Source organism: Paroedura picta, chromosome 14 (assembly GCF_049243985.1).
Source record: "Paroedura picta isolate Pp20150507F chromosome 14, Ppicta_v3.0, whole genome shotgun sequence".
Classification (NCBI taxonomy): domain Eukaryota; kingdom Metazoa; phylum Chordata; class Lepidosauria; order Squamata; family Gekkonidae; genus Paroedura; species Paroedura picta.
The window spans coordinates 5,519,147-5,543,385 of record NC_135382.1 but is presented as its reverse complement, the minus strand read 5'-3'; the positions used below and the strand labels follow the sequence as shown (position 1 = coordinate 5,543,385).

Below are 24,239 nucleotides of genomic sequence, written 5' to 3'. Positions count from 1 at the left end.
GGCTTCCAGCTGGCTTATAGGAACATGAAGTTCTCCAAGATGCTCTCATTCCTGTCCTGAGCCATATAGGAGGGCGGTGTAGACATCTGTCTTCCAAGACAGTCACAGAACCACAGGATGTGTTGCATGTATTCTGCCTTTTCAATTGTTTCCATGTTTTCTGTGAAATATAGTCACTTTTCCAAACATGGATAATTACTAAAGCTGCTTCCCATTAGAGAGAAAAGAGACTCCATACATGTTCAGTGGCATTTTGTAATTAGGTCAATTACTTCAAATCAGAAGTTCTTCCTTTACAAAGTAGTTGTGAGTTCCTCCATTGTGCAGGGGACTGGACTAGATCAGTAGTTCTCAACCTTCCTAATGCTGCGACCCTTTAATACACTTCCTCATGTTGTGGTGACCCCCAACCATAAAATTATGAAAGTGTTCTTTCACAGAAATTAAACCAAAATGGACCAATGGCATGAAGATCCATTGTTCATGTTATTATTGTTGTTCTTGTTAGGTGCGAAGTCATGTCCGACCCATCACGACCCCATAGACAATGATCCTCCAGGCCTTCCTGTTGACTACCATTCCCCAAAGTCCATTTAAGTTTGCACCGACTGCTTCAGTGACTCTCTCCAGCAACCTCATTCTCTGTCGTCCCCTTCTTCTTTTGCCCTCAATCGCTCCGAGCATTATGCTCTTCTCCAGGAAGTCCTTCCTCCTCATGAGGAGGTCAAAGTATTTCAGTTTCATCTTCAGGATCTGGCCTTCTGAGGAGCAGTCAGGGCTGATCTCCTCTAGGACTGACTGGTTTGTTTGCCTTGCAGTCTAAGGGACTCGCAAGAGTCTTCTCCAGCACTAGAGTTCAAAAGCCTCAATTCTTTGACGCTCAGCCTTCCTTATGGTCCAACTTTCACAGCCATACATTGCAACTGGGAAGTCCATAGCCTTGACTAAACGCACTTTTGTTGGCAGGGTGATGTCTCTGCTTTTTAGGATGCTGTCTAGATTTACCATAGCTTTCCTCCCAAGGAGCAAGCATCTTTTAATTTATTTGCTGCAGTCCCCATCTGCATTTATCTTGAAGCCCAGGAAAATAAAATCTGTCACTACCACCATTTCTTTCCCATCTATTTGCCAGGAATTGAGAGGGCCGGATGCCATGATCTTAGTTTTCTTGATGTTGAGTTTCAAGCGAACTTTTTCACTCTCCTCCTTCACCCGCATCAACAGACTCTTTAGTTCCTCTCCGCTTTCTGCCATTAGAGTAGTATCATCTGAATATCTGAGGTTGTTGATATTTCTCCCTACAATTTTGATCCAAATCTGTGATTCATCTAACCTCGCCTTTCTCATGATGTGCTCCGCATACAAGTTAAATAGGCAAGGCAACAGTATACAGCCTTGCCGAACTCCTTTCTCAATTTTGAACCAACAGTCATTCCATGCCCGGTTCTCACTGTTGCTTCTTGACTTGCATATAGGTTTCTCAAGAGAGAAATAAGATGCTCTGGTATTCCCATCTCTTTAAGAACTTGCCACAATTTGTTGTGCTCCACACAATCAAAGGCTTTAGCATAGTCAATGAAGCAGAAGTATGGGTTCTTCTGGAACTCCCTAGCTTTCTTCATGATCCAGCATATGTTGGCAATCTGATCTCTAGTTCCTCTGACTCTTCAAAATCCTGCCTTTACTTCTGGAAGTTCACTGTCCACATATTGCTGGAGCCTAGCTTGTAGGATTTTGAGCATAACTTTGCTAGCATGAGAAATGAGTGCAATGTTGCGGTAGTTTGAACATTCTTTGGCATTGCCCTTCTTTGGGATTGGAATGTAAACTGACCTTTTCCAATCCTGTGGCCATTGTTGAGTTTTCCAAATTTGCTGACATATTGAGTGTAGCACTTTTACTGCATCGTCTTTTAAGATTTTGAATAAACTGGAATGCTGTCACCTCCACTAGCTTTATTGTTGCTCAGACTTCCTAAAGCCCATTTGACTTCACATTCCAGGATGTCTGGCTCCAGGTCAGTAAGTACCCCATAATGGTTATTAGGGATGTTAAGCTCGCTCTTGTATAGTTCCTCTGTATAATTCTGCCACCTTTTAAAATCTCTTTTGCTTCTGTGAGGTCCCTACCATTTTGGTCCTTTATCATACCCATCTTTGCATAAAACATTCTCTTCATATCTCCAATTTTCTTGAAAAGATCTCTGGTCCTCCCCATTCTATTGTTTTCTTCTATTTGTTCGCACTGTTCCTTTAAGAAAGCATTCTTATCTCTTCTAACTTTTCTCTGTAATTCTGCATTCAATTGGGTGTATCTTTCTCTTTCTCCCTTGCCTTTCACTTCCTTTCTCTCCTTAGCTATTTGTAAAGCTTCCTCGGACAGCCATTTTGATTTCTTGCATTTCTTTTTCTTTGGGATGGTTTTAGTTGCTACCTCTTGTACAATGTTGCGAACCTCTGTCCATAGTTCTTCAGGCACTATTAGATCTAATTCCTTAAATCTATTTGTCACCTCTACTGTATATTCGTCGGTGATATAATTTAGTTGATACCTGAGTGGCCTAGTGATTTTCCCTACTTTCTTCAATTTAAGCCTAAATTTTGCAACAAGAAGCTGATGATCTGAACCACAATGAGCTCTTGGTCTTGTTTTTATTGACTGTGTAGAACTTCTCCATAGAATCATAGAATCATAGAGTTGGAAGGGGCCATACAGGCCATCTAGTCCAACCCCCTGCTCAATGCAGGATTAGCCCTAAGCATCCTAAAGCATCCAAGAAAAGTTTGTATCCAACCTTTGCTTGAACACTTCCAGTGAGGGGGAGCTCACCACCTCCTTAGGCAGCCTATTCCACTGCTCAACTACTCTGACTGTGAAAAACTTTTTCCTGATATCTAGCCTATATCGTTGGAATTGAAGTTTAAACCCATTACTGCATGTCCTCTCCTCTGCAGCCAGCAGAAACAGCATCCTGCCCTCCTCCAAGTGACAAACTTTCAAATACTTAAAGAGGGCTATCATGTCCCCTCTCAACCTCCTTTTCTCCAGGCTGAACATTCCCAAGTCCCTCAACCTATCTTCATAGGGCTTGGTCCCTTGGCCCCAGATCATCTTCGTCGCTCTCCTCTGTACCCTTTCAATTTTATCGATGTCCTTCTTGAAGTGAGGCCTCCAGAACTGCACACAGTACTCCAGGTGTGGCCTGACCAGTGCCGTATACAATGGGACTATGACATGATTTTGATGTGATGCCTCTGTTGATACAGCCCAAAATGGCATTTGCCTTTTTTACGGCTGCATCACACTGCCTGCTCATGTTTAGTTTACAATCCACAAGTACCCCAAGGTCTCGTTCACACACAGTGTTACCTAGAAGCGTATCCCCCATCCAGTAGGCATGCTTTTCATTTTTCTGACCGAGATGCAGAACTTTACACTTATCTTTATTAAATTGCATCTTGTTCTCATTTGCCCATTTTTCCATTGTGTTCAGATCTTGTTGAACTCTGTCTCTATCTTCCGGAGTATTTGCCAGTCCTCCCAATTTGGTGTCATCTGCAAACTTGATGAGTAGTCCCTCCACCCCCTCATCTAGATCATTAATAAATATGTTAAAAAATACCGGGCCGAGCACCGAGCCCTGAGGTACCCCACTACTCACCTCTCTCCAGTCTGATGAAACACCATTGACAACAACTGTTTGAGTGCGGTTCTCTAACCAATTCCCTATCCACCTGACTATCTGAAAATCCAGATTGCAGTCCTTCAACTTATCCATCAGAACATCATGGGGAACCTTGTCAAAAGCTTTACTAAAATCCAAGTAAATGACATCAACCGAATTTCCCAGATCCAGCAAACCTGTTACTTGGTCAAAAAAGGAAACTAGGTTGGTCTGGCAGGACCTGTTGGAGACAAATCCATGCTGACTTCCTTGGATCACCAAATTGTCCTCCAGATGTTTGCAAATCACTCCCTTTAATATCTGCTCCATTATCTTCCCCACAACAGAGGTCAGACTCACTGGTCTGTAGTTTCCCGGGTCATCCTTCCTCCCTTTTTTGAAGATTGGAATAATGTTTGGTCTCTTCAAGTCCTCCGGGACATCTCCAGTCCTTAAAGAGGTCCCGAAGATGATGGACATGGGTTGTTCAAGTTCTCTGGAAAGTTCTTTGAGCACTCTTGGGTGCATTTCATCCGGCCCAAGGGATTTGAACTAATCCAGTGCAGCTAAATGCCTCTCGACAACCTCTCTATCCATGTCAACTTGCCACTCTTGGCTACTGCTATTTCTAGATGTGCCTAAACCCTTTGACCTGTGGCGAAAAAACAGATGTAAAATAGGTGCTGAGCCTTTCTGCTTTCTCTGCATCCTTCCTTAGAGTTTGTCCATCCACACCCAACAGTGGGCCTATTGCCTCCTTTACTGTACATTTGCCTCTCACATACCTGAAAAATATTTCCTTGTTACACTGGGCTTCCCTGGCGAATCTTAGTTCACTCTCACCTTTGGCCTTTCTGATTATTGATCTACAGTGCCTAGTAACCTGTAGGTACTCTTCTTTAGAGCTCTGTCCTTCCCTCCATTTCCTAAACATCTCCCTTTTCTTTCTTAGTTCCTCTTGAAGTTCTCTGTTCATCCAAATAGGCTTCTTAGAGCTCCTGCAGTGTTTTCGTCTTTCTGGGATAGTCATGGATTGAGCATGCAATAGCTCTTGTTTGAGTAGTGCCCACCCTTAACATGCTCCCTTCCCTTCCAGCATTCTCGTCCATGGTATGACACTCATCATATCTCTGAGTTTATTAAAGTTTGCCTTACGAAAATCCAACATATGCGTCTGGCTACAAGCTTCCTCCCCCCCCCCCCATCTCAAAAGGAATTCTATGAGGACATGGTCACTTCCTCCTATGGTCCCCACCTCCTTCACCTCATCCACCAACTCTTGCCTGTTGGTCAGTATTAAGTCCAATATAGCTGAACTTCTTGTGGGTTCATCTACCATTTGACAAATGAAATTTTCAGCCAGGCAGGTCAGAAAGTTGCATGACTGAGGACGCTTTGCAGAGTTTGTTTCCCAGCACACATCTGGGAAATTGAAGTCACCCATGATGACAAGGTCCTGCTACTTGGATATTTTCCCTTGCTGCTCCCAAAGTGCAGCATCCACATCCTCTCATTGGTCAGGCGGCTGGTAGCAGACACCAACCACCACGCTGTTTGTTTTCCCCTCACTAATTTTCACCCAGATGCTTTCCACTGTAGATATGCTCTCCTTCACTAGAATTTCCTGACAGGTAAGCCCTTTCCTCACATAGGCCCATTATGTATGGAGCGGAAGGTCCGCATTCGGGGTGGAATGACGGCGGCTAAAACCACCAATTATGCATGCTACAGGCGGCAACAGGGCGCAGATTCAACGTATGCCACCGAAAAAGCCGCGTTAGCGAGATGCTGAAGAAAGTGGAGCTTCCTGGAGCCAGGGCGCAACCAGAAGCGGCTCCGGAGTAGCCGCATGCATAATTGGATACTTTGGGTTTTGCCGCTGTTGTGTCCCATCCCGTGCATAAGCAGTTTGCTTCCCTTTTTTTCTCCTCTGCGTTCTCCATGCCGCTGTTTTAGCGGCCGTGCATAATAGGCCATACAGTGCCACTCCTCCACCTCCTCGATCTATTCTGTTTTTTCTGAACAGTTTGTATCCATCCACTATTACATTCCAGTCATGAGAATCATCCAACCGTGATGCCTACTAAATCATACCTTTCCATCAGCATGAGAAGTTCCAGTTCTTGCTTCTTTTACCTATGCTTCGGCCGTTAGTATAAAGGCATCTGAATACTTTAACTTTTGGTTCCCAAAGAGCTGGCCTTCCTGGTTGGGCTGCCCCCGATCGGTCTCCTTTCTTACACTCCCTATGTTGAACGTTTCCTTCTCCTTGTGGCTTCAGTTTAAAGCTCTTCTGATGAATCTCCCCAGGTTCCTGCCAAACACATGCCGTCCATCAGGTGCTAGTAGGCCTTCCTCAAGAAAGCCTATCCCATTGTCCCAAAAAACCAAATCTCTCCTGCCAGCACCAACTACGCAGCCACTGATTCACCTCCATTATCTTCCTCTCCCGACGCATTCCTCTTCCCTTGACAGGCAAGATTGAATAGAATACCACTTGTGCCCCCATTTGCTTGAATTTTCTCCCTAGATCTTGATAGTCTGTTTTAATAGGAGCAATGGTATTTGCAGACACGTCATTTGTTCCCACATAGGTAAGGTAAAGGTATCCCCTGTGCAAGCACCGAGTCATGTCTGACCCTTGGGGTGACGCCCTCCAGCGTTTTCATGGCAGACTCAACACGGGGTGGTTTGCCAGTGCCTTCCCTAGTCATGACCGTTTACCCCCAGCAAGCTGGGTACTCATTTTACCGACCTCGGAAGGATGGAAGGATGAGTCGACCTTGAGCCGGCTGCTGGGATTGAACTCCCAGCCTCATGGGCAAAGCTTTCAGACGGCTGCCTTACCACTCTGTGCTACAAGAGGCTCTTTTTGTTCCCACATGGACAATGACAAATGGGTAGCGATCCGTAGATTTGCAGAGTTTGGGCAGCCGTTCTGAAATGTCTTTAATTTTCGCCCCTGGCAAGCAACACACCTCTAGGGTGTTCTAATTACCTGTTCCAATTACCATACAATAGCGTGTTCTAATTACCTGTTCCAAACAACCTGTTCCAATTACTATACATTTCTTATGCTAGTAAGATACGGCTTAAAATCATACAACAGCACAAAGCAACAACCATAGAAAGGAAATTACCAGATGTTTAAGCTTTCTTTCTACAGGGGTGTGCCACTTGAGACCACATAGCAAATTTCCACTGGATTTTAGAAATGTCATAGAAATATCAGAAGGTTCTCTACATAGGTTTTATTGACTAAGAGAAATCTTTTGACTGTATGGATCACAACAAACTGTGGGAAGCCCTGCAAAATTTTGGGGTGCCAGTGCATTTGATCAAACTGATGCAGTCATACAAGAAGCCACTGTATGTATACCATTTGATGACACTGACTGGTTCAAAATATAGAAAAGAATGCAACAAAGTTGTATTATTTCCCCCTTCCTGTTTAACTTGTATGCTGAGATCATTATGAGGTAAATTGAACTTAAAGAATCAAACACTGAAATTAAGATTTGAGGAAGGAATATAAATAACCTTTGGTATTTTGATGACAACACCCTCTTATCAGAAGCTAAGAAGGCCTAGAACAGCTGATTACAAAGATCGATGAAATAAGCAAAAAAAAAAATTGGCCTTTTCTTAAACAAAGACAAAACTAATGACCACTGCAAGAAACAGTCATAATAGCAATTGATGGTGAAGAGATTGAATGAGTTCAAGAATTCATTTTTCTTGGATCACAAATTGATGTTAGTGGTGATTGCAGTATGGAAATAAAACGTTGAATTGCTCTGGGTCACTCAGCAATGATAAGTTTGAACCGAACAAGGACATAAGCCTGACTACCAAATGTAGATTAGATAGATCTATCATATTTCCAATAGCCACTTATGGTTGAGAAAGTTGGACAGTGAAAAAATCAGACAAGAGAAGAATTTATTCATTTGAACTCTGATGTAGGAGGCAGCTTCTGTGGGTTCCACGAACAGCAAAAGTCACAAAGAAATACTACCGTGCATAAAGCATGCTATTTCACTGGAAGGCAAAATCACAGGACTCCGGCTCATTATGCTAGGATTGGTCAGTGGAAAAGGGAAACCAGGCCAACAGAGTGAGGTGGTTGGATGCAATCAAGATGGACATCAGCCAGAACATTACACAACTAAAAGAAGTGGTGCAGGTTTGGATGTCATCGTGGTGGTTCTGCCATAAGATCACCAAGAGTTGGACTTGACTGAATGCCTGACATTGTCATCATCTTGTAAAGTTTGGACTCTACACCAGTAGGTCAGTCTGTGTTAGGAAATATCTGGAGATTTTGGGAGAGGAGCCTGCAAAAGGGAGGGGTTGGGAAGAATGTCACGCCATGGAGTCCACCCTCGAAAGCAGCCATTGTCTCCAGATGAACTGATCTTGGTAGGCTGAAATTCAATTGTAATAGGAGACCTTCAGTCCCCATCTGGAGGCTGGCAGCCCTCAATGCAGCACACAAATTTTCAAACAGGCATCCATCTTGAAACCTGGCTTCGACTAACCTGGAGTTGCCAACTGGAAGTTGAGGCCTGGAAATCTCCTGGAATAACAACTGATGTAAATATATGTGTAATGTAATTTAGAATCTAACTCTCTGGTCTTTGGATAGGATAACAAACTCAGCAGGGGATGTCACTTGTGGGGATGCTTCCATGTCTGAGTCGAGATGGATGGGGTTAGCAACAGTCTCTTTTAATTACTTCTTTCCATAACTGGGAAAGCACCTGCCTTTAATCACTAATCCTGAAATTTTTATATTCCAGTTGTTTTTACGAATGACAACCAAACCCCCCAAACAGATTGTTATTCTAGCAAGAAACTATCCAATTTGCCACTAATTTACTTTCTTCTGTTCCCTTGTATGAGGAAGAGTAGATGCACGAAAGCTCATACCTTGAAAAAATCTTTGTTGGCCTTAAAGATGCTATTAGACTCAGATTTTGTTGTGCTACTTCAGATCAACATGGCTACCCACTTGATCTCCAGGTGACAGAGACGGTTCCCTCGGAGAAAATGGTAGCTTCAGAGGGTGGACTTTTGTGGCTTTATACTCAGCTAAGATCCTTCTCTTCCCCAAACTGTGCCCTCTCCAGCCTCCATTCCCAAATATCCAGGAAAGTACCAACCCACAGTTGGCAACCCGAGCTCACCTTCCTCAGAAACATGCCTAATCTGCCTCTTGGTCACTAGTTGACAACTAACAGGAATTAGAGTTCTCTTTACATAGAAAGCAGCCATAATGGCAAAAGCAACACTAATGCTCCCAATTGCAAGTTCCCAATTGCAAGGATTCCGTTAAAGTGACCCACTGAAGTCTCTCCCCTCTACAAATCCTCCCCTCCTCAGGCTCTACCAGGAGCTGGCAGCCCTAGAAAACAATGAATTGGGATGCTGATTCCGTTGGCTGCAGAGGAAAGGATGCACAGTAATGGGTTTAAACTACAAGTAGAACGATGTAGGCTAGATATCAGTAAAAAACTTTTCACAGTCAGAGTAGTTCAGCAGTGGAATATGCTGCTTAAGGAGGTGGTGAGCTCCCCCTCAATGGCAGTCTTCAAGCAAAGGTTGGATACACACTTTTCTTGGATGCTTTAGGATGCTTTGGGCTGATCCTGTGTTGAGCAGGGGGTTGGACTAGATGGCCTGTATGGCCCCTTCCAACTCTATGGCTCATTCCGCACAATTTAAATATAGCAGGAGTGTGGCAAATTGTAAACGCTACTAATTTGCAGTTATGCACGACGTCGCACACAATCTGCCACACTCCTGAAACCGATCCGCAAAAAGCGATTCGTTGTAGCGCTTAAAGGGAAATCCAGAAAAGTGGATTCACCCTCCGAAAAGTACTACACTCTTGCAAACAATCTGCAACAGTTTCGAAAAAGTTCTATGCATTCCCATTGTTGCGGTTTCAGCAAAGTCCCTCCCCCTGGCTCTCTCCTCTGAACTTCCGGCGAAGCGATCGCCATTTTTTTTTCTCGGAGCGAGCGGAGAGCAATGAGCCGGCGAGCCTTCATTCACCCAGCGAGGCTTCTCCGGCTGCAGTCCCTACACAGAGCTGCTTTAAAGCTCCCCTAAGTCACCAAGCACAACACAGCCCCGTTTGCTAGTTCCCTTTATTTTCGGCCGAAAATCGCGCCCGTGCACGGGGGGGGGGGATTTTTTCTTTCACTCGGGGGAGCGTGGCAATGATGAATCGGCAGCTCACATGCCAGCTGCCAGCTAGATGGGTCTCTACGTTAGGAGGAAGCAAGGAATCAAGGAATCAAGGCATATTCATTGCAACGTGTGTTTTTCTCTTTTTTTTAAACCTGTTCTTAAAGGGAAAGGGGCTTTTTGGAAGCATGATAACAACCGCCCATTGGCTGTTCGTTTGATTGATGGCCACGGGCGGGACAAAGCACGGAAAAAATAACTTCCTTTCTAGCGATTTTTGGCGAGACCGGAAACCTGTGGGAAACTATTGAAACACTACTGGATTCCACTACAAAGGCAGGTATGCGTTACGCTGAATTCCACTATTTTAAATTCCGTTATTTCTTTCTGCAAGCAATTTGCCACATTGATCCCTGTGCGGAATGGGCCTATGATTCTGTGATTCTGATTCTGAATACCATCATGGAAAATCAGTGGAACAAAGAAAGTTCATGCCACCAACATACAAAAACAAAACAAAAATGTCAAGTGGCCATGTTCATATAAATCTCTTGAACCTAGAAGTCAGCCAAGGTGTGAAATCATACAGAAGCAGATGAGTCCATTGGAGATAAAGTTATTTGAAGGGAATAACAAAAGCTTCAATACATTTCTGTTCTGATTGCAATTTATAGCACTGTGTGAAATCAGTGTATCAGAAAGTGAACTATTCTGCTCTTAATGCATATTTGTTGTATTTTCCTTGGTTCCTTGTCTGTATTTCTAAAATCCATGGTAGGCATCCTGCCAAATTATGGTCATTTGCTTCACTAAACAAAATATATTACATGAGTTTTACACGTTAGAAAGACCTCCTCGCTAATATAAAAAATTTCCTTTAAAAATAGACCCTTCAATTTCTCTTGTTCATATAACCAGACTATTGTAAGCAAGAAATGGTTTCTGTTTGTTAATAGTTATGTAAATGGAAAGAAAAGATCCAGGAAGGCTTGAAAGCAGCAAGTAATTACATGTTTTATGTTTTGACTCCCATTACACAGGCTGGTGACTTGTTCTAGCTGAAGGCCCATCATAATAAGTACAAAAATAAGCACTTCAGACATTATTCTGCAGAACAAACAGAAATTAGTGAACCTTACTTGGGAAGGCGTCACCTTCCTCCTGAATAGTTCCCATTGTCTTACTTCCCACCATGAACTGAAATAAGCCACTTCTTATTCTTCATAGAGAACAATTCAAGTGGGTAGCTGTGTTGGTCTGAAGCAGCAGAACAAATTTAGAGCCCAGTGGCACCTTAAAAACTTTGTTGGTCTTAAAGATGGCCACTGGACTCTAAATTTGTTCACACAGAACAATTAGGAAGTTATGGTGATCTACCAATCCACTCCAGAAGCCAGAAGCCAGCTATAGCAGGGATGTCAGCAGTCAGCAATCTGGGGGTCAGCAATCTGGACAGATTCTGCGTTGATGAGAAACATTGGATTAAAATGATACTAAATGTGAGGGACTCAGCAATTATTGTAAAAGTAGCCGAGTTCTTGTTGGCAATTTTAAATGATAATATTTTTACGATGGAATCTACATCTGGAATTGTTTGAAAATTCCGTTTTATGCTTTGCAATTTTATGCCAATTAAGATATTCTGATTCTGATTCTTGTGTCTGAGGAAGGCCTCACCATTTAGCAGAATGAATGTGCACCCCTGTCTTTTATGCAGACTGCCAGTCTGGCTCTGGAGTGGTGGGGGGCTTTCAAGAAACAGATGTCTCATGCACTTGAAAACTGATGACTTTGCAGCACCTGACTCCTAGAATCCTAGAGTGGGAAGGGGCCACATATGCCATCTAGTCCAACCCTCTGCTCAATATAGGATCAGCCTCAAGCATCCCGGGTCCAGACACTGCTTGAAGACTGCCAGTGACTCCTTGTGTTCCACACCTGTGAAACACCTACTGCTATACAACATTTATTTATTTACTCCATGAAAATCCAACTTTTCTCTCCACTGAGGACCCAGAATGGCTTTAAACCTTCTTCTCTTCTCCATTTTATCCTCACAACAACCCTATGTATGTTAGGCTAAGAATGGGTGTCCTAATTCAGGAAAACGTTAAAGAGTCTGCAAATATTTTAAAAAGAGGAAGTGGAATTGCAATGGTTAGAATAGAACCAACTTTCCTCTAGGTTTAAATCTGAATTTCATAAACAGGCTGATGTGAGATCTCTCAGCATTTAAGAATATATTATTTCAAGGAAAACTACACTTACATGGTAAAATATATAAATTATTGCTGAAATATGAAACTGAAACCGAACAGATTAAGACAGGTATGATTAAATGGAAGCAGAACTTGGAGACTGACATTACAATGGAGGACTGGGAACATTTTCAAAAAAGGGGGAAACAGTGGTCATGGGTGATTTCAATCACCCAGAAATCTATTGGAAGACCAAATCAGCTAAAAATGCAAACTCCGTTAAATCCTTAACTTGTCTTCCCGACAGCTTCATTTCCCAGAAAGGGCTCTGCTATTTTAGAGTTGATTCTCATCAATAGGGAAGAACTGGTAGTTGAGGTGGAAGTAGTGGGCACACTTGGTAGCATTGACCATGTGCTTTTGGAATTGTCAATTGTGGGAAAGAGAAAACCTTTACGTAGTCGTACGTATAGACTGGACTTCAGGAAAGCTGATTTTCACAGACTTAAAGGTATATTGCAAAGAGTCCCATGGTCACAAAGACTTAGAGACGGGAGTCCAAGAGGGATGGGAGTTTCTTAAAAGTGAAATACTCAAGGCTCAATCACAAACAATTCCCTTAGGAGAAAAGATGGAAGGAGCCCAAGGAAGCCAAGTTGGCTCCATAAGCAGGTGTCAAAAGATTTGAGGAACAAAAAAGAATCATTTAGGAAATGAAAGGAAGGCCTTATTACCAAGGAGGAGTATAAACAAATAACCAATAATTGTAGGGGGAGTCTTAGAAAAGCTAAAGCTCAATATGAGCTTAGGCTAGCAAGCCTTTAAAAAAAGGCTTCTTTAGTTATATTTCAAGCAAGAAAAAGAATAGGGACATGATAGGACCACTGCGAGGACAAGAAAGTGAAATTATAACAGATGATGAAGAGAGGGCTGAACTGCTTAACTCCTATTTCTCCTCAATCTTCACTTGTGAGGGAAATAGTAACACAACACGGGGATGGGAATGGTGGCCTGGGATCACTGTTGGAGCAGTCCACAAAAACCTCATTTCTTTAAATGAAACAAAGTCTTCTGGGCCAGATGAACTGCATCCAAGGGTACTAAAAAAACTTGCAGATGTCATCTCGGAACCTCTGTCCATTATTTTTGACACTTCTTGGAGAACGAGTGAGGCGGTAGACAATTGGAGGCAGGCAAATGTTGTTCCCATCTTCAAGAAAGGGAAAAAGGAGGATCTGGGTAATTATCGACCCATCAGATTGACATCTGTAGCTGGCAAAATTTTGGAACAAATAATCAAACACTCAGTCCTTGAGCAGCTGGAACTCAAAGCTGTGATTTCTAAGACTCAGCATGGGTTTCGCAAGAACAAGTCATGTCAAACCAACCTTATCTCTTTTTTTTGAGAAAGTGACTACCTTGCTGGATCAGGGGAATGCTGGGGACATAGTTTATCTGGATTTCAGTAAAGCTTTTGAAAAGGTTCCTCATGATATTCTTGTTCACAAGTTGGTAAAATGCTGTATGGATCCTAATTCTGTCAGGTGATGCCATAGAACATTATGACAAAATTATTAGCTTGATCAAACCTCTCATTCCTGCCCTGGGTCACCTCCCTCCAGTCTGATGAAACACCATTGACAACAACTCTTTGAGTGTGGTTCTCTAACCAATTCCCTATCCACCTAACTATCTGAAAATCCAGATTGCAGTCCTTCAATTTATCTATCAGAACATCATGGGGAACCTTATCAATAGCTTTACTAAAATCCAAGTAAACGACATCAACAGAATTTCCACGATCCAGCAAACCTGTCACTTGGTCAAAAAAGGAAACCAGTCATCTTCTTTATGACTGAAGATGGCGCCGTGCTAGCCTGTTCCATGACGAGCTCTCGAGCCAAGCAGAGGGCCAGGATCAGATGCACCTGGCAGACCTGAGCGGGATGCGCAAATCTCGCTCGCTGGTCACCCCAGGAACTGGGAACGGCATCCTGAGGGTCCTACAGATCTGTGGAGACTGAATTCTCCAGATCTCTGCTGCCTGTGCTCGGGGACATGATGGCGTCCTTGTCGTAAATTATTTTCTAAGCTTGAAACGACCAGCTGATATAATCCTGCATTCTTCTGCAGATTGACAAGAGCCGAAGTCCGATGAAATCAATGCAAAGACTGTGAGTTCTCTCTTTGCTTTCCTATTCTTTAAAGCCAGGCACCAGCCCCCCTCCTTCCCCCCTAACCAATTTACAAGGGAATCCTTTCTTCGGACAGGAGGCAAGCCAGCTAAATGCACTCATTAAAACAAACAAAAGAAAGAGTTTAAAGATTTGTTAAGGAATGCTCAGCGGGGGATGCTGACTTAATACGGAGATTGACAAACTGATAATTTCTGATCGCCCGAACTCTCGCGAGACCTTGTCTGTAATCTGTGACTGTTTACAGCTATGGAAAAACTAACTAAGACACAGTTCTTTTGCTTGTTATGTGAAGGCAACTCAGAGATACTGAAAGTAGTCAAAAAGGTTGAAAAGGAAATTCAAGACACCAAGAAAGAGCTCTCAGACAGAATCGACGGTTTGAAAAAAATAGCTGATGAAAACACAACTCAGCTGGCAACACACCAAATGAGAATCCAATGTCTGGAAGTTAATCAACAGCAGTGGGAGAGAGTGGCAGAAGATAAATCCGAAGCCCTGGAAGTAGAATCTAAAGCTAGGACCATAAAAATCAAAGGCATCTTGAAAGAATTTGGGAAAACAGATCTGAGGAAGGAAATCACCGAAAGCCTGGAAGACTACTTAGAGGAGGAAAAGATTTGGATTGACAAAATATTCAGAGTCTATTCAAAGGCAATCGCACGCAAGAAGCAATCAAGAGACATCTTTGTGCGCCCTGACAGCAAGGCTGCAAGAAATATTCTACCTAAAAAGCTTCAGGCCACGCTGCTGATCCCGGTGGATCAAGAAGCACAAATACTTCAAGACCTGCCAGCAGATACATCATGGAAAAGAGCACAATTCCATCTTTTGAGACCACCTGAAGAATGTGACGAACAGTGGAGCAATTACCTGGTCTCTCTTAGGAAAGACAGCATCAACTTTTAGGTTAGGGCCAACATACAATGGGAACTGACTATATATTATTTGGGATAATAATAGATTGTATTCTTATATGTATTAACAATTACTTTGCTAAGAAAGAAAACAGTAACTTTTAGGTTAGGACTAATATGCAATGGGAACTGAATATGTTCTTTTAAAGATAATAACAGACTATATTCTTACATGTATCAACAATTATTTTGCCAGCTGGTTGTTTCTTTTTCTTTTCATCTTTATATACAATAAAAATAGATTTAAAAATTTAAAAAAGGAAACCAGGTTGGTCTGACAGGACCTGTTGGAGACAAATCCATGCTGACTTCCTTGGATCACCAAATGACTCCTCTTTTCTTATTTGTGTGCTTTACATGTTTCTGTTTTTACTCAGTTGTTTTCTATTGGCTTATAAAATGTATCAAAAGATGTTTTAATGGGTTTGATGCTTAGCCACCTAAAGAAATTTTGAAATTTAACATTTGGCTGTAATTGGTAGAGCCTCCAGCTTGCAGCAGCAGGAGTGCTGTTTAGCAAGTTAGAATCAGGTTTTTGTTCCTATGCTAGGGATTCAGTTAGAAATCTGAGCAGCCTACTGAGTAATGTTTGTTTTCTTACCTATCACCCACTAATCTACACAACTAAAGGGATTTCTGTAGCACAGGAATGATCCTTTCTTTACAGCCTAGGGAGAACTTTAGCTTTTGTTTCCTAATCCCCCGCTTCAAGGAAGAAGGGGGGCAGTGAAGTTCTGTTTAAAAATTTTGGTCAGCAGTTAGGAAGTGTGCTCACTGAAACGCTGCTATGTCTCAATAGAGCTTTATCAGTCAGAGCTGTCTAGCTGCATAATATTTATAGGTCAGGGTAATGCCTGGCTGCGATGGAGGTAGAAATTTTTATATAAGACAAAATCCCTTTGTCTTTATTTTATGTTTTGCTACCCGTATGGGTAAAAACAAGGCACAGAACTTCTTTGGGGAATGTGTCCACAGTTTTTATTACATCATCAATTTTTATGTGTAATTAGCAGTTAGAATTTTTTCTTTTGGTCAATTTTTTTGGGGTTGTCTATTTAAAAGAGAGCCTGCAATTTTGTTTTTAACTCAGGCTACCTGATTGATATCAGACAGCCCTAATCTTTCACAGGTCAATTGTTTGTTTTGTCACTGGAATGCGTAATTAGCTCTCTCTTGGAGCTCCAGCCATTCCAGCCCTCAGCAGCAGATGAGACTGCCTCATGGAGTCCCTCTCTTTCTTTGAATTTGTTTGGTCAAATGTTTGGGCACTATGAAAGCTCTAAGCCTCCAGGTTTCCTTCCAAATGAGTATTTGCTCTATCTTGTTTCTAACGTTTTCAGTTGTCATTTTCTTTGAAAAGGGTTATTACTGATGTCCCAGGAGATGATGTTTACCGATGGATCTCCCTCACCAGGAGTCTTAACCTGGCAACAACCAGATGGTATATGGTACAGTAAGTTTACAGGTCTGCAGAAAATCAGCCAACGGTTGGAACTGGCAGCAGCAGTGTTGGCCCTGAACCTTTCTGAGTCTCAACCATTTAATTTAATTTAAATTCTGATGGTTTGTATCTCTGCAATCTTTTATCTGTTATTGAATATTCATATTTGTCTCCAGCATGTGATGAACAACTATTAAGTGTGTTTTTAGCTGTACAAAAATCACTGCGACAGTGAACAGCTCCAATGTATGTAGCTCATGTGAGACGCCTTTTCCTGGTTTTCTCACTGAAGGAAATGCTTGAGCTGATTCTCTTGTTTCATTTGTTGTTCAGTCTCCAATTGAGAGTCATGCTTTTCATCATCAAAATGCAAAGGCCTTAGCCAGGGGATTCCACCTTCCTTTGGCAGATGCGCAGGCTACTGTTCGCCAATGTCCGCAATGCTCCAATCAGGCCTCCTATCCGGCTACTGGGGTAAACCCCCGTGGATTTGGGGCTAACCAAGTTTGGCAGATGGATGTCACTCTTTTCCCACCCTTTTCCCCTTGGAAGCATCTCCATGTAGTCATTGATACCTACTCTGGGTACATTTTTGCTACCATGCAAAAAGGAGAAAAAGAAAAGCATGTCCGTGCACATTTGCTTAGGGCATTTTCGGTCATGGGCGTTCCAAGTACCCTGAAGACCGATAATGCGCCTTCATATTGCTCCACAGCTTTTGCTCAGTTTTGCACGCAATGGAACATCAAACATGTCTTTGGAATTCCCTATAATTCTAAGCTATTGTAGAGTGTGCCAATGGGAGCCTGAAGCGCATGCTCGACAAACTTAAACAAAAGGGAGAATTGGGATTTCCCTTTTAGACAAGGAATCCCTGCTTTCAAGTACTTTGTTTACATTTAATCATCTTAATCTTATTTCTTTTAATTCTCAATTTTTAACTAGGACTCAGCGTCATTTCCAGACCGACGTCCCTCTTCCTCGGCCCCAGGTTCAGTGCGGTCGTTTACCAGACCCGAGGTGGTACGGGCCAGTCCCATTGATTACCTGGGGCCGGGGCTACGCAGCAGTTGCCCTTCCCTCTGGTCCGTTGTGGGTTCCTGCGCGTTGTGTCCGCCCTGCACTTGATGGCTTGGCATCAGGGGTTAAGCAACCCGATTCCTCAGTTCAACCTGCAGCTGCAGGAGACGAAGCCCGTGTTCATGAGAAAACGGGGAGGGAAGACATCCAATCCCCCAGTGACTTGGGGGGCAATAAAGGGCCTGTCTGATCAAGCTCAACGGCAACTCAGGGACCAAGGCCTGCCAGAGACTCCGGAAAACTTTCTTGCTTCTGTTATACCATCCTTACATTTCAATTCTGTTGTTATTTGGTTATGTTGTATGTGTGGTTTTTTACCAAGTGGGGTTGCCACTCCGCATGATATGTCTGCGCCTAATCTTTGGGTGCGTCATGCTGCATATATGTTTGCCTTTCATGGGAAGAATGTGTCCTTAGTTTATGAACCCCCTTTGTCAGTAGCTTCCCTGTCATTTTTTCCCACACCTTTTAATTCCCCTGAAATGGTTTTAGCTGAACTGCAAGACGTGGACAAATCTTTGTTTTTTGCGGGTAATATTTCTCAGGTATCAAGATTTATTCGTTTTCGCTATCATAGAACACTGCCAGGGTTGTGTTTTTGCTGCCATGCACAGAATAACGGGTTTGAAGACTGGGCACCAAAGAGTCAGGCAGACATGCAATGGGGAAATGAGGCTAGAAATTACTCTGCACGTTCTGATTACTTTTACCTATGGGGAGCTTATAATCACACCTTTCAGCCAGACCTTTCTCTCTTGAATAGCACCCTTGGCCAATTATATCATACATTTCCCATGTTTAGCCCAGGCAGTCCCAATCTAGAGGGAGGTAGCATTTGCGCTAAGTGGCTTATCAAAGACCCCAATCTTTGGTTTTTCTTTGGTCATGAGTGGGCAACAAATTACCATCCTGGAAAATATCCACATGCTGCCATTGGCTACCTCACTATCCCGGTGCAGGTTGCCTACAGGCGCCCCAGACAAGCGCGGGGAGAAACAGGGACTTCTAGGACCCGCCTGTTCAGACGAAGTCATCGTAGATGGGCAACTCAGTGAAGGAACTGAGTGGGGACAGGTGGTGTCTGGTTCTGTCACTGGTCTTTTCACTCTGGGATCTTACCCAGGGATTATAGCCTAGGAAAACAGGAGATCAATTCTGGGTCTCACATGCTGCCTAGAAAAAACAGTGAATGCCACTAGCAGGTTGATTCAGGACTTGCAACAGGAAATTTCTGAACTCCATCAAATTACCCTGCAACACCGTTTCGCTCTTGATTTTCTCCTGGCTCACCAGGGAGGATTTTGTAGGATTGTAGGACAAGCAGGTTGCAAGGTAACCTTTCATGACTTGAATAAAACTATTGAAGATGAGCTACAAAAGCTCCAAGACATGATACAAGACAATGTTCTGACCTCTAAGGGCTGGGAGCCATTCAACTGGCTCACCTCTTGGTTACCCGATCTCTCGTGGGTCAAGACTGCTTTTGTTTGTATTATCTTTGGAATTATGCTGTTGGTTGGTATAGGATGTTGTATCCAATGTTTACCTGGTCTATGGGTCATGTGTTGCCGCTCGCAGGATGACATTCAGCATCGAGCGCTCTATCGGACATATTACCAAATTAAAACGAAAAAAGGGGAGATGTAGTCCTGGTTTCGAGCAGGCCGGGAGGTTGGCAAACCACTCCCCTTAATGGCCAAACCTGGGATTGCACTCCAAGTTAATTAGGCTTTGGCTTTTTGCCATATAAGGTTGTGATGAGGAAGGGTGCCCATTGGCCCCTTCTCCCGGACTGACAAGCAGAGGGCCCTCCGCTTGTCAGTCTGGCCCAGGTGGGAGCCGCAAAGCGGCTCCCAACCCGCCCAACCTCCCACGTGGCCAAACCTTCACCCCACGGCGGCCATTCCTATGTTGACCGCCGAGAGGGAAGATAGGCCCGCTGGAAAGCCCGAGTAGATAATGGGCTTCAGCAAGGGGGTCACCAGCGCCTTCGCTGACTTCTTTCATGCAGATGATCCTTTTGCCGGGCTGGCGGAGGGCTTGCCCAAAGTAACTTTCCCCGGTGACTTCTCTTGGGTTGTCCCCGAGGGATTCTTAGAAGGGCAGTTGGAGAGTAAGTGCCCCTGGCCTCCGAATCCCAGGCAAAGCCCCTTCTCGCTGCGCCGAGACCGCTCCCCAGCATCTGGGGTGGAGGCTTGATGTTGTTTACTTGGATTTTAGTAAAGCTTTTGATAAGGTTCCCCATGATGTTCTGATGGATAAATTGAAGGACTGCAATCTGGATTTTCAGATAGTCAGGTGGATAGGGAATTGGTTAGAGAACTGCACTCAAAGAGTTGTTCTCAATGGTGTTTCATCAGATTGGAGGAAGGTGAGTAGTGGGGTACCTCAGGGCTCGGTGCTCGGCCTGGTCCTTTTTAACATATTTATTAATGATCTAGATGAGGGGGTGGAGGGATTCCCCATCAAGTTTGCGGATGACACCAAATTGGGAGGACTGGCAAATACTTCAGAAGATACAGACAGAGTTCAACGAGATCTGAACACAATGGAAAAATGGGTAAATGAGAACAAGATGCAATTTAATAAAGATAAGTGTAAAGTTCTGCATCTGGGTCAGAAAAATGAAAAGCATGCCTACTGGATGGTGGATACGCTTCTAGGTAACACTGTGTGTGAACGAGACCTTGGGGTACTTGTGGATTGTAAACTAAACATGAGCAGGCAGTGTGATTCAGCGGTAAAAAAGGCGAATGCCATTTTGGGATGTATCAACAGGGGCATCACATCAAAATCGCAAGATGTCATAGTCCCATTGTATACGGCCCGGGTCAGACCGCACCTGGAGTACTGTGTGCAGTTCTGGAGGCCTCACTTCAAGGATGTAGATAAAATTGAAAGGGTTCAGAGGAGAGCAACGAGGATGATCCGGGGCCAAGGGACCAAGCCCTATGAAGATAGGCTGAGGGACTTGGGAATGTTCAGCCTGGAGAAAAGGAGGTTGAGAGGGGACATGATAGCCCTCTTTAAGTATTTGAAAGGTTGTCACTTGGAGGAGGGCAGGATGCTGTTCCCGTTGGCTACAGAGGAAAGGACACGCAGTAATGGGTTTAAACTACAAGTACAACGATATAGGCTAGATATAAGGAAAACGTTTTTCACAGACAGAGTAGTTCAGCAGTGGAATAGGCTGCCTAAGGAGGTGGTGAGCTCCCTCTCACTGGCAGTCTTCAAGCAAAGGTTGGATACACACTTTTCTTGGATGCTTTAGGATGCTTTGGGCTGATCTAGCCTATTTACTTTCTATTGGTTACCCAGTGATGACAATGTGTACCTTCGTCAGTTTGGTTGCCTGAAACATGTGCTTGTGGTTACCAAATTATTTTATGACTAGTAATTAAGCCCGCTGTAAAATGAATACAGCGGGCGCTATCCGTTCTCAACCTCTCTAGAAGCGCTGCCCGGGTGGCTGGGAAGGGCTCCCCCCTGAAATGGCTCCCCCCCACAGGCTGAAGCCCATCCCAGGTGGCCGGGAGCGTGTTCAACGGCCCCTGGGAAGGGCTTTAGGCTGGGGGGGGGCGGAGAAGGCCTTTCCAGTGGGCCTATCTTCCCTCTCGGCGGTCAACATAGGAATGGCCGCCGTGGGGTGAAGGTTTGGCCACGCAGGGGCTTGGGCGGGTTGGGAGCCACTTTGCGGCTCCCACCTGGGCCAGACTGACAAGCAACAATATTTGAATCTACCTTGTTTCCCTACATTTGCATTCCAGTTACCTATGATTATCAGCACATCTTCTTTAGCGGTGTAGGCAGAGAGGCGATCCCTTAGGTACACAAGGGCCAACCTGATACGGAATTTTCCCTCATCGCTGTCTGTAGTTAGGGCATAAACTTGAATCATGGTTATGTTGATAGATTTCCCATGAAGTGTGATTGGTATTATTCAGTTAGACATTGCATTCTAACCCCTAACTATCTGGGCTATATCTCACCTCAGTATTAGGGCAACACCATTCCTTATGTGTTTGGCATTCCTCAAGTAAAACACTGCAGTTTTCTGACTGCTGATGACCTAATCCAGCCGACTTTAGTTTGCTCATTGCCAGGATTGCAGTGTTCAAACATTTGATTTCTTAAGATTATGAGCTTATTTTAATTAATACTTCTCATGTTCCATGTTTTTATTATGTTCCACCTTTGGACTTTCCTTTTGCATCTATTCATGTCAACAACTGAACATCCTTCTGTCTTGAATACAGTTGCACCATTTACATTAGTGCTATTTGAACTTGTCCTCAGTAGCTGATTGAGTGCCACTTGGGCGTCCATTTTCCAGCACTATATATAAGGCAAGAGATTGACTCATCGTAGGGTTTTGGGGGTAAGAGTTGGTCAGAATTGGTTTACTGTGGCTTTCTGCACATTGCTAGCCAGCGTTAGCAGAAGTGACACTGCCCATGTCTGTGAAGGATCCTTCACCAGTGTCCCCTTCCACTAGTGCTGCTGCCCAGTAGCTCCCCTTCAAGGATTCCTCCACCCCCATCCCTAATAGAACTCTTTGTTCTGCTTATATGGCCATTGATCCCCGAAAGATGCACCTTAGTCTGGTGTCTCAGCTGTGACCATTCTGCCTTGAGTGAGTCTGCTAGGAATTCAGAACCCTGACAGTATTACTCTCAGATCTGCTGACACACACAAACCCACTCAACACATTAAAGTGTGCATTCAAGCTTGTTTGGCTTCAAAAGAAATGAGTGTGCCAGAACATCTGATGGTTTTGATGTGCAACCTGTAATCTGGACAAGAGGCTACTGCAAGGACAGTATAAGGAGAAGCAGAATAGTTTCACTCCAGCACCTTTGATTCCAAGGGTAGAATGTATTGGCCTCGGGTGGACTCTTCCAAAAACATGGCCATCTGGTTGGTGTACTATCTGGGCAATGCACCACCAGCTACACAGTACATTGCAGTTCCCCAAACTTCTTGCTTTGGGGAATTTCAGTATCCCTGCTGAGTCATCATCTCCAGGACTTTGCTCTGACCTGGTGTCAACCATGGCAGAACTGGGGTTCTTGTAATTTGTCGCTGGTCCCATCCATCAGGCCAGCCACATTCTTTGTTACTGGGATAGAAGTGGATTTGATGGTGGCTAATGCCTTCCGATGGTCAGACAACCATGCCCTGAAGGCCTGGCTCTTGGTATCACCCCTTGTTTGAGTGGTAGGCATATTTTGGCCCACCCATGGAGACATGGATCAGATTGATTTCCTAATGCTCTGTGAAACTTGGCACCTCCCAGCAACTTGTTGATGGATTTGGTGGATGATAAGCAAATCCATCTATCTGCCACCACCCAATGCTCTCTCTGCCCTTGTCTGAAACTGGCTCCCTGGTTCTTGGAGGAGCTGAGGGACAGTGTGGAGGGAGTCTCATGACAAAACTGTGAGAACATCTTATTTTGCACTTATGAGACTGTATGAGATGGTGGTGAAGACGGTGAAATGAGAATTTTATGCCACCTCCATCACATCTGTGAGCTTACATCCATGCAATTGTTTAAGGCAGTTTGGTCTCTTAATACCCTTGAAGGAGGGTGCCAAAATATTAGTCAAATAGGGTTGAGTTGCGAGGCTCTGGTGAGCTACTTCGCAGATTAGATCTCATTGCTCCACCATGACCTTCCCCCCCACACTTGATACCGAAAGGGAACTAGAGATCCCTTGACCATCTTGTGGGGATCAGTTTGATGGCTTCAGATGGTTTTCATTAATCAAAGTGTACAAGTTGCTAGCTTTGGTGCAGACAACTACCTGTCTTCTGGATACTTGCCCTTCCTGGCTCCTCAAATCAGGGGACAGGAGGATAAGAGAATCACTCTGGGAGATTGTTAACCTCTCCCTTTCATTGGGAGAGTTTCTGGAGGTCTTAAAGAGGTAGTTGTGTACCTGTTGCTGCAGAAACCATTGCTTGATCCACACAACCTCCCTGTCTTGCACCTGGTATTTCTGGGGAAAGTGATTGAAAGGGCTGCTCCAACTTCCCCCAGAAAATTTGCCAGATGTTTGGAAACAGTGATGGTCTGGCTCAAGCAAAGCCAGCTGAGACTCAACCCCTTCAAGACAGAGGTCCTGTGGTTCTTAGGAAACAGCCAGGTCAGAAAATGTGTTTACCCACTCTAGACAGTATACAATTGGAGATCTCACACACGGCCAGGAACCTGGGGGTGCTTCCCTTTCTATGGAAGCCCAAGTCACCAGAGTAGCCCAATTGGCATTTTTCCACCTATGCCAGGCAAGGCTACTAGCACTCTGTCTGTCCAAGGATCACCTAGCCACAGTGATCCATATCACTACTAAGCTGGACTTCTGTAACTTGCCTTATGTGGGCCATCCCTTGTCCCTGACATGGAAATTTCAGGGTTCTCACTAGGACACCTTGGACAGCAGGCCAGTGCTGAGGCAGCTTCACTGGTTGCTGGTTGAATACTGGATCAGGTTCAAGGTATTGGTTAGCCAGCTTGGTGTAGTGGTTAGGTGACTTCTAATCTAGTGA

At 44.0% G+C, this 24,239-nt stretch overlaps 1 long non-coding RNA gene across 1 annotated transcript in view; it reads left to right on the top strand.

Moving 5' to 3' along the window:
* LOC143823962 (uncharacterized) overlaps nucleotides 1-21,847 on the top strand; it is a 39,716-nt gene extending 17,869 nt beyond the window's left edge. Inside the window, exon 2 of the long non-coding RNA XR_013226658.1 lies at nucleotides 14,191-21,847. This is a non-coding gene — a long non-coding RNA (uncharacterized LOC143823962). The remainder of the gene's footprint in view (nucleotides 1-14,190) is intronic.
* Nucleotides 21,848-24,239: the final 2,392 nt, after the last annotated feature.